Genomic DNA, 10,255 nt, shown 5'->3' with positions numbered 1-10,255 from the left:
CTCTCGGGATCTTGGGCACGCACGCACACGTGCCCGGCGTGAGTTTTAAGCCACCGGGTCCGGGACACGAACCGCGGTTGACTACGTGGGAGTCCAGCGACATAGCCATTACGCTAACTGCTGGTTCCCTCCTTTCAGAACTTTTTGAAGAGCTGGTCTGTTGTTGGTAAATTCTTTCAGATTTTGTTTATCTGAGAGTGTTTTTATCTTTTCTACCCATATGAAGGATAATGTTGCCGGGTATAGTATTTTTGGTTGGAACCGTATTTCACTTAGCACTTTGAATATCTCTTCCCATTCTTTCCTTGCTCACATTGTTTCTGATGAAAGGTCTGATATTAACCTTATGCACTAATCTTTGTAAGTAACCTGAGGTTTCTCTCTTGCCAATTTTAGTATCTTGTCTTTGTCTGTGGATTTGACAAATCTGGCCATGATGTGCCTTGGAGAAGACCTTCTTGGGTTGATTCTATTAGAGGTTTTTTGTATTTCTTGGATCTGGATACTTGAATGCCTCTTTAGATTTGGAAAGTTTTCTTCCAAGACTTCATGTAATAGATTATCAATGCCCTTAGTAGTTTCTTCACCTTCTGGGATACCGTTTATCTGCATGTTTGGGCACTTAATGGTATCTAGTATTACTCATATAGTATTCTCACTTTTTTGGGTTACTGTCTCAGTTTTTTTGGTTACTTTTTATAGGTCAGAGATTTTGTCTTCAGTATCCGAGATTCCATCTCTGAGTGGACTAATCTGCTTTTAATACTTTCAAGGAGGATTTTTTTGTTTTGTTTTCTTGAGGGTTTTTATTTATTTATTTATTTTTTTGCTATAGGGTGAGTGTGCTGGCCAAAAAGACAGAGCGAGACGGAGAGACAGAAAGCAAGAAATCACCCCCCCCCCCGGGGGTATGGCCATGCTGCAATCCCTTCTCCTCCATTCTCCTCTCAGGATCTTAGACATGCATGCACACGCGCCCAGCGTGAGTTTTAAGCCACTGGATCTGGGACTTGAACTGCGGTTGACTACAGGGGAGTCCAGCGACACAGCCATTACGCCAACTGCTGGTTGCTCAAGGGAGGTTTTGATTCCCTACATTACAGCTCTTATCTCTAACAGCTCCATTTGATTCTTTTTTTTATGGTGTGTATTTCCTTCTTTCAGATCATTCAAGAACTTCCTCACCTCCTGGAACTTGTCTCTTTTCTCCTGCATCTTCTGAAGTTCATTGTCTCTCAGTTCTTGCATCTCATTTAGTTTTGTCACTATGAATATTCTGAATTCCCTATTAGACATTTCCACGAGTTCCACTGTACTGTCTGTGGATGATAAAGGATTGTTTTTTTCCGTGAGGGGAGAGATATTTTCTTGGTTTTCTATATTTGTTGTTCCTGTGTAGTGATTTCTGGTCATTTGAAGGATTATATGTGTCTCCCTAATTTCTGGGAGTTAATTCTGAGCTTTCAGTGGTGTAAGGAAAGAGATAGTTCTCAATCTCTTTGCAGTTCCATTTCTCTTATGCTCACCAAGCAAGCTGTACTTATGACTTTGGAGCTAGATATTACAAAGGCCTTATAGTTTCTAGGGAATAGGTGCACTGGGCTGAACTGCAGGGTTTCAACAGAGAGTTCAGAGGCATGTGGGAAGAGAGAATCCATGGTCTCTCTGTAGCTCCATCCTTCTCCCTGCTGCTCACTCTGCAGACACTCTTCTCTGAATTTTACTCATTTGGTAGTGAATTCACTTTTAGCCAATTGCTTAGAGAAGGTTTCTGCAATGGTAAGATCATGTGTTTCCCTTTTTTGTAGGGTAATTCTGTGCCGAAATCTCTCCTCTATTGTGTTTTGCAACATGGTATCCACAGAAAGAGATTTTGAGTTTAGATTTATAAAAATGGAGTTTCTTCCATTAGGCAGAAGTTTCATTAAGTGTTGAGTTCAATGACCCTAAAAGTATTCAGATGCTTGCCTATTGTGCACCTTGGCCTGTCTAGACACTCAGTATGTGGAGACTGAAAAGCAGAGTGGGAAAGTAAGGTTAAAAAAGAAAAAAAAAATCAAAAGGAAACAATAGAGGAAAAAGAAAAGAAAAAACTAGGCAAAAACAGCCAAAAAAGAGAAAAAAGTTTTTTTTTTAAAAGGTAAAAAATGAAAACTGTGCGGCTTGCTAGTGCACCATGCAAACACATCAGGACACACCTCAGATTTAAAATGGCTTCTGAAATTAGCAAGAGAAAAAAAAGGCTTGAGGGGAGAGAGGGGGTTTTAAAAAATAAAAAAAATTAAAGAGAGAGAGACAGACAGAGACAGAGAGAGGACAGAGGTCACCCTACCTGTCTGAGTGTTTCAGGGGTTAGATGATGGGGCTTAGAGCATAGCTTCAGTCACTTTGATCCCTGAACACACCAGGACACTGTTAAGTCTTAATAAGTGGGGAACTGTCCATCTATAAATAGGCAAGGGGAAAAGCCCAAGTATGGAGGTACTCTGCCATTTATTTATTTATTTATATTACTATTTTTTTTTAAGAGAGATTTTGTGTGCTCATTGGAGAGACAGAGAAACAGAAAGCGAGACATCACCCCCTAGGAGGGATGGCCATCCTGCAATCTCCACTGTCCTCACTATCCTCCCATGATCCCAATCACACATGCACACATGCCCGGTGCAAGCCTTTTTTCAAGTTGCTGGTTCTGGGACTTGAATTGTGACTGATGGCATGGAAGTCCAGCGATGCAACCACCATTCCATCTGCTAGTCTCAGCACTCTGCCATTTAAAGGTAGGGAAATGAAAGGGAACTCTACAGGAGATTGAGAAGCAAGGGGAAACATGTATGTGGGGCTGCCAAGTGAGGAAAATTGTCTCAAGAAGAGAGTGATCAACTGTGCTCAATGCTACTGATTGGTCAAAAAGGATGAAGACTGAAAATTTAGGATTGAATTTAGCAACATGGACATCACTAGTGACCTTGATAAAGTAGTTTCAGTGAAGAGTGATGAGATAAAAACATGCCTGAAGTAGTTTGAACAAAAAGGATGACGAGAAATTGCAGATAGCAAGCACAAACTTTCAAGGAGTTTCGTGGTAAAAGGAAAACAATATGGGAAGGAAACAAGATAGAAGTAGGGTTAGAGTTCAGTGATTTGATGTTGCTATTGTCTTGTTTCATTGAAACAACAACAAAATAGCATGTTTGTAAGCTGATTTAATAATGCAGGAAAATTTTAAAATTCAGAGAAGAGAGGGGAGATATGATGCAGCAACTTCTTTGACTAGAAGGAAGACTGAAAACTACCCCAGGTGAAGAGTTTACCTTGATTAGGAGCATGAGGCATTCAACTCAATATGGCATATAGTTGTATTACAGAATATAAGACAGCAGATACAGGTCAGTAGGTACATATGATGAAAGTTTGTACAAGTGGCAGTATTTTTTTTTTTCCCTTGGAGAGGTTTTTGCTATAGGGTACATATGCTTGCCAGAAAGACAGAGAGAGACAGAGAGACAGAAAACAAGAAATCACCCCCCAGGGGGATGGCCACGCCATAATCCCTTCTCCATTCTCCTCTTGGGATCTCGGGTATGCACGTACACACACCTGGTGTGAGTTAAAGCCACCGGATCTGGGACTCGAACTGCAGTCGACTACATGGGAGTCTAGTGACATAACCATTACACCATATGCTGGTCCCGCAAGTGTCAGTATTAAACTCCCATTTAATATTTACGATAATTGAGAGCACACTTATCTTAGCTGTGTACTTTTCTTCAAGGGTGCTCAGCTACATGGGTGTGCAATGTTGGGACAGTTGGATTCAATTAGTGTTTTGATTTTGAAAGTGAGAAATCACCATCCAGGGGGGATGGGAATGGCCAAGCCACAATCCCTTCTCCTCTATTCTCCTCTCAGGATTTTGGGCACACATGCATACACGCCCAGCGTGAGTTTCAAACCTCTGGATCTGGGACTCAAACTATGGTTGGTCATGTGGGAGTCTAGCGACATAACCATTATGCCATCTGCTGCTCCCAAGAGGTGATTTTAATGACTGCACCTGGCACTAAAGTGGGTAAGGAAAGAAGTTATAGAATAAAGGGAGTAAAGAAAATAAGTGATGGGACCAATATTAGGAAGGTCCCAGTGAGCTTGAGGATTATTAGTGTTGAGGTATTAGAGGGAGTAAATTGGAAAGAAAGATAATAGTGGTTGAAGAATGCTGTGTTTGAAATGAAATCATTGCAAAAACTTTTCTGTTATCAGCTGTGATATAATAAAGGATGTGGCTATTCGTGGATAAAGCAAAAGAGAGGACTAACTGACTGGAGGAGAAGAGGCTGAAGAAATGAGAGCAGAAAGGTCATCCTGGTAGATATTGAATTCACCAAGAATTAGAATAGAAGTTTGCTGAAGACTGGCACTCAACCAAAAGGTGAAATCTTCAGGGGAATCAGAGGAGAGACCAGGGAAAGGGAGCAAGGTTGATTACTTGATAACAATGAAGTGGAAATTGGTGGTAGAATTCTGGATCATGGGGTTAAAAACTGGGATTTGAAGGCAGAAGGGCAGAAGTTTGGCTTAGAAGTACCACTGAAGAAGGGAAAGGAAGGTTTTGTGCCCCATATCAGGCCCAATGGCATCAAAGAGCCAGGTTCTTGTAAGAGCAAGAACACAAAGAGAATTCTCCCAAATAAGATTGGGGATAGAGAAAAGTTGGCAGAAGGTTGAATGTGAGTACCGGAAGCACTCCCCAAAAAAGGTTTACAGGATAGGATGGGGGAATGAAATAGGTGGTCTTAGAAAAGGCCATACATAAACCAAATTAGAGTCAGTTGAGGAATAAGGGGAAGCTTGGAAGTTCTGAGATTCAACGTGATCTGGGGTGGTGGGTGTGGCAGGATTAGTCCTGATGGTCCTGAGTCAGAAAAAGGGAGAAAGGTTGTTGGTGTTGAGTAAAGGGAGACTTTCCGGAAATACAGAGCATTCTGAGGCCCCACTTGACTCCCCATTGATTCCTGCAGATGAGCATGTGGAGTCCTAATAATTGAAAGTCTTACCTTTGCTTGGGAGCTCTCTCGTGACTCATGCCAAAAGTGTTTTTTATAAAGATTCTCTTATACACTTTTTCTTTCATGCTGTGTGTATCCACAGACCTACCACTGGCCAAACATTCCTTCAAATTTGAGCTGGCACCATTTCAAGGTCCATCTGAGTATTGCATATGCTAAGAGGAAGAAAGTGAGCAGGTCTCTGTCCAGTTACTCATGTTGCAAATGGCTCAGAACAAGTTTACCCACTTGTTCATGTCAAGCGTTAGCCATGAAATCCCAGCCTGGCTCTAAATTTTGAATTAATTTTATCTTTACAATTAAATGTACAACATCTTTTTCCCCTTTGAACTCCAGAGCTGAAGTTATCTGACCTGAAAGAATGAAGACAGGAATAAGTGTGTGCAGTCACCTTCTTCTTTGACCTCATCATTGGTGTTACCTTTGAAACTTAGTCATAGAGAATCAAACTCCCAGAAACAAGAGGACCATTCTTTGTTCAAGGATCTTTAAGTGGCTGAATCCTCATGTAAGCTTTTAAAATACATTTGCAGGAAGTAATCATTCATTTCCTCATTTTTATTATTCAAAGCAAATAAAATTGAATGTGTAATAATGAGAGTAAACAATGTTTGGCAAACAGCAAATGACAATAAGAAATAGTAAACTAATTTATTTAATAATATGGTTAATGCTTTAGTTACATCATGTATCTTCTTCAAAAGCAATGCAACTATTTCTAAGAGGCTCTTTGAACTGTTGAATAGAGTCATCAAATTCCCATTAAGATTTTGGGATTCAAAGAGCCCAGCTAGAAAGTCCCCATTGTACAATTAAAATGCATAAATAAAATGCCCCCAGGTTCTCTTTCATAACAAAAAAATTGATACTCACATTCTCTAGTTGCCTTTAAGAGATGAGGGAACTAGGTATTCGACAAAGATGTAGAGGTGTATGTATTTGCCGGTTGCAAGGGGGTGGAAAGGAAAGGGACAACAGGTGAAAATCAAGTCACTAAGGGTAGGCTTAACGTGCTACTGAGATTGGAGTCTTTAGAGGAGATCAACTCCTGAAAGGGTAGAAGATAAAGAGCAAATTTGACCCACTTTATTATATGTTGATGATAACTGCTTTTCATGAGTAGCCTACAACTAACAAAGACACCAATAGAAAACACTCAAAAACTCAGAAAATGGCCAACTTAATCATAGGGAGAAGTCTGAAGTTGAATATTATATCCCAGAATTTAATTGGTAAGATTGGACCACAACAGAAGATAGATTAAGTACATGAGACTGAACTGGTGAAATAGAATCTTATGACTTTTGTTGTTCGAACATTGCTGATTTTCTTCTAGGCTTTGTCTTCTGGTTTTAAGGATTGTTGTCTTGTCTTGAGCTGCTGATAGGTTCATGTACCTACTATTTGAACAGAATCCTAACCTGTTTCCTGGCTTTAAGTTTTAAGCAAAGCTCTCTTAGCATTTCTTTGATTTTGATTTATTAAAGCTAAAACTGCTTTTCTTGAAATTAAAAAATAAATTAAAAAAAAGAAAAAAATAACTACAGCTCTGTTGCTCAGTTTCTCTCAGATCATCCCCCAACTCAGTAGTTTATACTTCCCTGAATTCATCATGAATTTGAATATTTAAGAAATAGGGTTGGAGCCCTAGAGATTATCATTTCTGAGTGCTTTTGGAAAAGCAATAAGCCAAGGAAGACTTCCCAACTTAGATTGAGTGTTCGGGGGGGCAATGCTGTCATATCAGAATATTCAGTCTGGAGACAGTTTGGAAAAAGCTGCACATGTTTAATGTATACAATTTAATGAATTTGGACATATGCATGAACTTGTGTTATTATCCCCGCAATCAAGCTAATAAACATATCCATGGCCTCCAAAAATTTCCTTATACTCTTTTCTAAGCTTATTTTTTCCATTTTTATTTTTGTGTACAAACGATTAACATGAGTTCTATCTTTTTAACTAATTCTTTAGAGTATAACCATGTCATTGCCTATAGGCACTACCCTGTACAGCAACTCTCTTCACGTCATCAAGCTCGCATAACGGAAACTTCATACCCATTGAACCACTCCTCTCTTCCCCTCCTTCTAACCCCTAAGAACCACCATTCTATTCTCTGCCTCTGTGAGTGTGACTACTTTAGATACCTAATATAAGTAGAATCACATTGTCTTTCTAAAACTGGCTTATTTCACTTAGCGTAATGCATTCCAGGTTCATCCATCATGTTGCAAATGGTAGAATTTCCTTTTTAAAACAGACTAGATCATATTCCAGCTTATGTATATTCTACATTTTCTTTAGCCATTAATCGTCGATGAACATTTGGGTTACTTTCACATCTTAGCTATTGCGGATAATGCTTCACTGAACATGGTAGTGCAGATCCTGAGATTCTTTGGGTATATACCCCAAAGTCAGATTGCTGAATCATATGGTAGTTCTGTTTTTAATTTTTTGAGGAACCACCATACTGTTTTTTATAGCAGCTGTTGTATTTAGATTTAGATTCCCACCAACAGAGCATAAATCCTTCATATCTTTACCAACATTTGTTTTTTATTGGAGAAGCATTTACTGCACAATCTCTTATTTGAAAAAGTAAAGAGAAATTGTTTTCATAGTACAAATAGCACAAAATCACTCTTTATATAACTGACTTGCTCTGAAGAAGTGATTCTCAGTAATTCCATTGAGGACAATATCCCGGTTAAACAGAGTACTGGAATTTTAGCAGAAGTCAGAGATTTCTGTAATAAAAAGAGCAGGAGGTTTTTTTTTTTTTTTTTTTTTTTTTTAAAGAAAGAAAGAATGCAACGGAGCAAAATAGATCAGTGGCATAACACAGTTTTCCAACAGAATATTTAAGAATTTGTTTAAAAAAAGTAGTAGTTTGTCTCATTTGCTAGCAAGATGAAGTAGGAGCACACAGGTCTGTAGTGTCCAGAAGGTCACAATTTCTAAATCTGAGCATTTTCAGAGAGTAGAATAAGTCATTTCAATGGACATACTGTATAAGTTTGTCAGTGCTTTGGAGCACTAAACTTTCTAGAGACTGTAAGATTTGATTCATAAGCTACTTGGGGAAAAGTTTTTCAAATAAAGAAGAAATATTTCTGTCTCTTCCTTGAATTTAGGTTTTTTTTTTTTTTAACAGTACTCACCAGTGACTCAAATATGTTTATCCTTCAGTAAAACTTTTCATTTTTCGAATTGCATAGGCTTGTGTCATAGAAAATTCTAGAAAGAATTTTACCTAATGTTGAGTCCACACATGTTCAGGCTTGGCCCATAAGAGAGCTTTCTTTGTTTTATCCCTTTGTTAATTTATTTGTTTTACTTTTTACATTTGCTTTCAGGAACAGAAAGGATCTACTTTAAAAAACTGCTTTTAACCCCAGTTGTTATCAGCACTGAAAACTTTTTAAGTGAAAATTTTTTTAATTAAATAGAACTCTCCTGACACTGATTATTCATAATCCTACAAATAGGCAGTTTTGGTTTACTCTCAGTTAAAAGTTGAAGAAAAAATCTGCAAGAAGAAAGAAATTGCCATCTAAACTATTGGGATAGGGGGAAATCTACATTTTTTTAAAAAAAATGGTGAATAACAGATCTATTAATAGTATTTTAGGGATCTTAGATTTGAGGCTAACCCTTAAGAAAAACAACCCCATGCCTGGAGTTTCACAGCAAACAATGACTGCCAACCAGCCTCTTGATGACTTTTGTCTTCCTAAATCTAATCCCGTGATAAACCTCTTGTTTCCTACACTTGACGTGCCCCTCTTTTACTAGACCCAAATCCATCAGACACATTGTGGTTGGCTCATTGTGAACAAACAGAACTGACAGTTTCCTTCCTCAAAGTAAACAGTCCTGGTACTTAGACACAGTTCAAAGGGTTTATCACCCCAATGTGGCTATTCTTTTTAGGTGGGCAAGTAGAGCCAGGTCTAACTTCTAATTTAAACAGCTTTATTCTCAACTGACATTCCTAATTTTTACTCCTAGTAAAATACTGTATAATTGCTCAACCAGTGGCCTGTTTTCACAGCCTCCATTTTTTCTGCCTTTTTCCCCCCGTTCACTGCAGTAACCATTACCCCCTCATTCTCATTTAGCTTTGTTGTCATTTATGAACGTAGCATTGCAATCAGAAGAATTGGTGGCCTCATTTATGCCATTTCAGTGTTAGATTTTACTCTGTCCTACCCTGGATAAATTATTCCTAATCCAGTCAACATGGTATTTTCTTTGGCCTTCTCCCTTCTCATTTTCATGGTTACCCTCTGGTTGGTTCACTGGAGAACAGATCAAGAAATGCAGGGGCCTCCCCTGACAGAATGGAACACTAAAGGTGTATGATGTCATGCCAAGTGCTCGGAAAGGCCATGTTCTGGGAAAACAATGTCCTCCCATCAGGCAGGATTCCACGACTGCCAAAAGAAGGACGAGTTCTCATGCTCTCCAGAAGACAAACCATTCATATTTCCTATTGTTTCTTCAGGCACTTGCTTCCTTCTGTTTATTCCAGCTTTAATAAACCAATGAGTCATGCTACTTACTTCTGAGTCCAAGTGACTTCCCTCCTGAGGTTCATTTCAGATCGAGCCCCAGTAAAGAGTAGAACAGTCGCTCGGGCCAGAGTTTGTTTTTGGCTTTGCGCTATAGTCTGGGCTTTGTTTTATCCTTTCTTGTAGTGAAATGTCTGAAGGAAAGACTCTCAAGTGCCTTTTTACTTCCTTGGTAGCAGACTCCTTGGGCCACTAAACTAAATCTCCCTCGTTGCTGACCATCATGTTTGGGATATCATTAACTGATCATTAGTTTACACCGCTGGGAGGATTTTCTTAACACAACATCCATTATTAAAAAAGACTCTTCTACATCCTTTAGGTAGGTGATGTAAAGAGCCAGAAGGACAGAGGGTTCTTTTTGGGGAGTGTCTCCAGAAAGCAGTACTGTGGATTCCAGGACCTAAGTGTCCTAATACCCTCATCCCTGGAAGGCAAAAGGTTTGAATGAAGGATCTGCTGACAGAGGGGTAAAGGGGCTCTAAGAGATTTCACACAAAGGAGTCTGTCTGGCTTACAACAACTGGCTGAGAGACAGTTTTTCTTTTCTTTTTTTTTTTTTTAACATTTTTTGCTATAGGGGATGAGCGATTGCTGGGGGGA

At 39.1% G+C, this 10,255-nt stretch overlaps 1 long non-coding RNA gene across 1 annotated transcript in view; it reads left to right on the top strand.

The window, feature by feature from the left end:
- The window catches only part of LOC102491446 (uncharacterized), a 30,223-nt gene extending 24,781 nt beyond the window's left edge, over positions 1–5,442 (top strand). The window contains exons 4-5 of the long non-coding RNA XR_334759.1: positions 4,264–4,432; positions 5,406–5,442. This is a non-coding gene — a long non-coding RNA (uncharacterized LOC102491446). The remainder of the gene's footprint in view (positions 1–4,263; positions 4,433–5,405) is intronic.
- Positions 5,443–10,255: the final 4,813 nt, after the last annotated feature.

The sequence above is a fragment of the Tupaia chinensis genome, unplaced genomic scaffold, assembly GCF_000334495.1.
Source record: "Tupaia chinensis unplaced genomic scaffold, TupChi_1.0 Scaffold000275_1, whole genome shotgun sequence".
NCBI lineage: Eukaryota > Metazoa > Chordata > Mammalia > Scandentia > Tupaiidae > Tupaia > Tupaia belangeri.
This window is presented reverse-complemented; position numbering and strand designations above follow the sequence as displayed.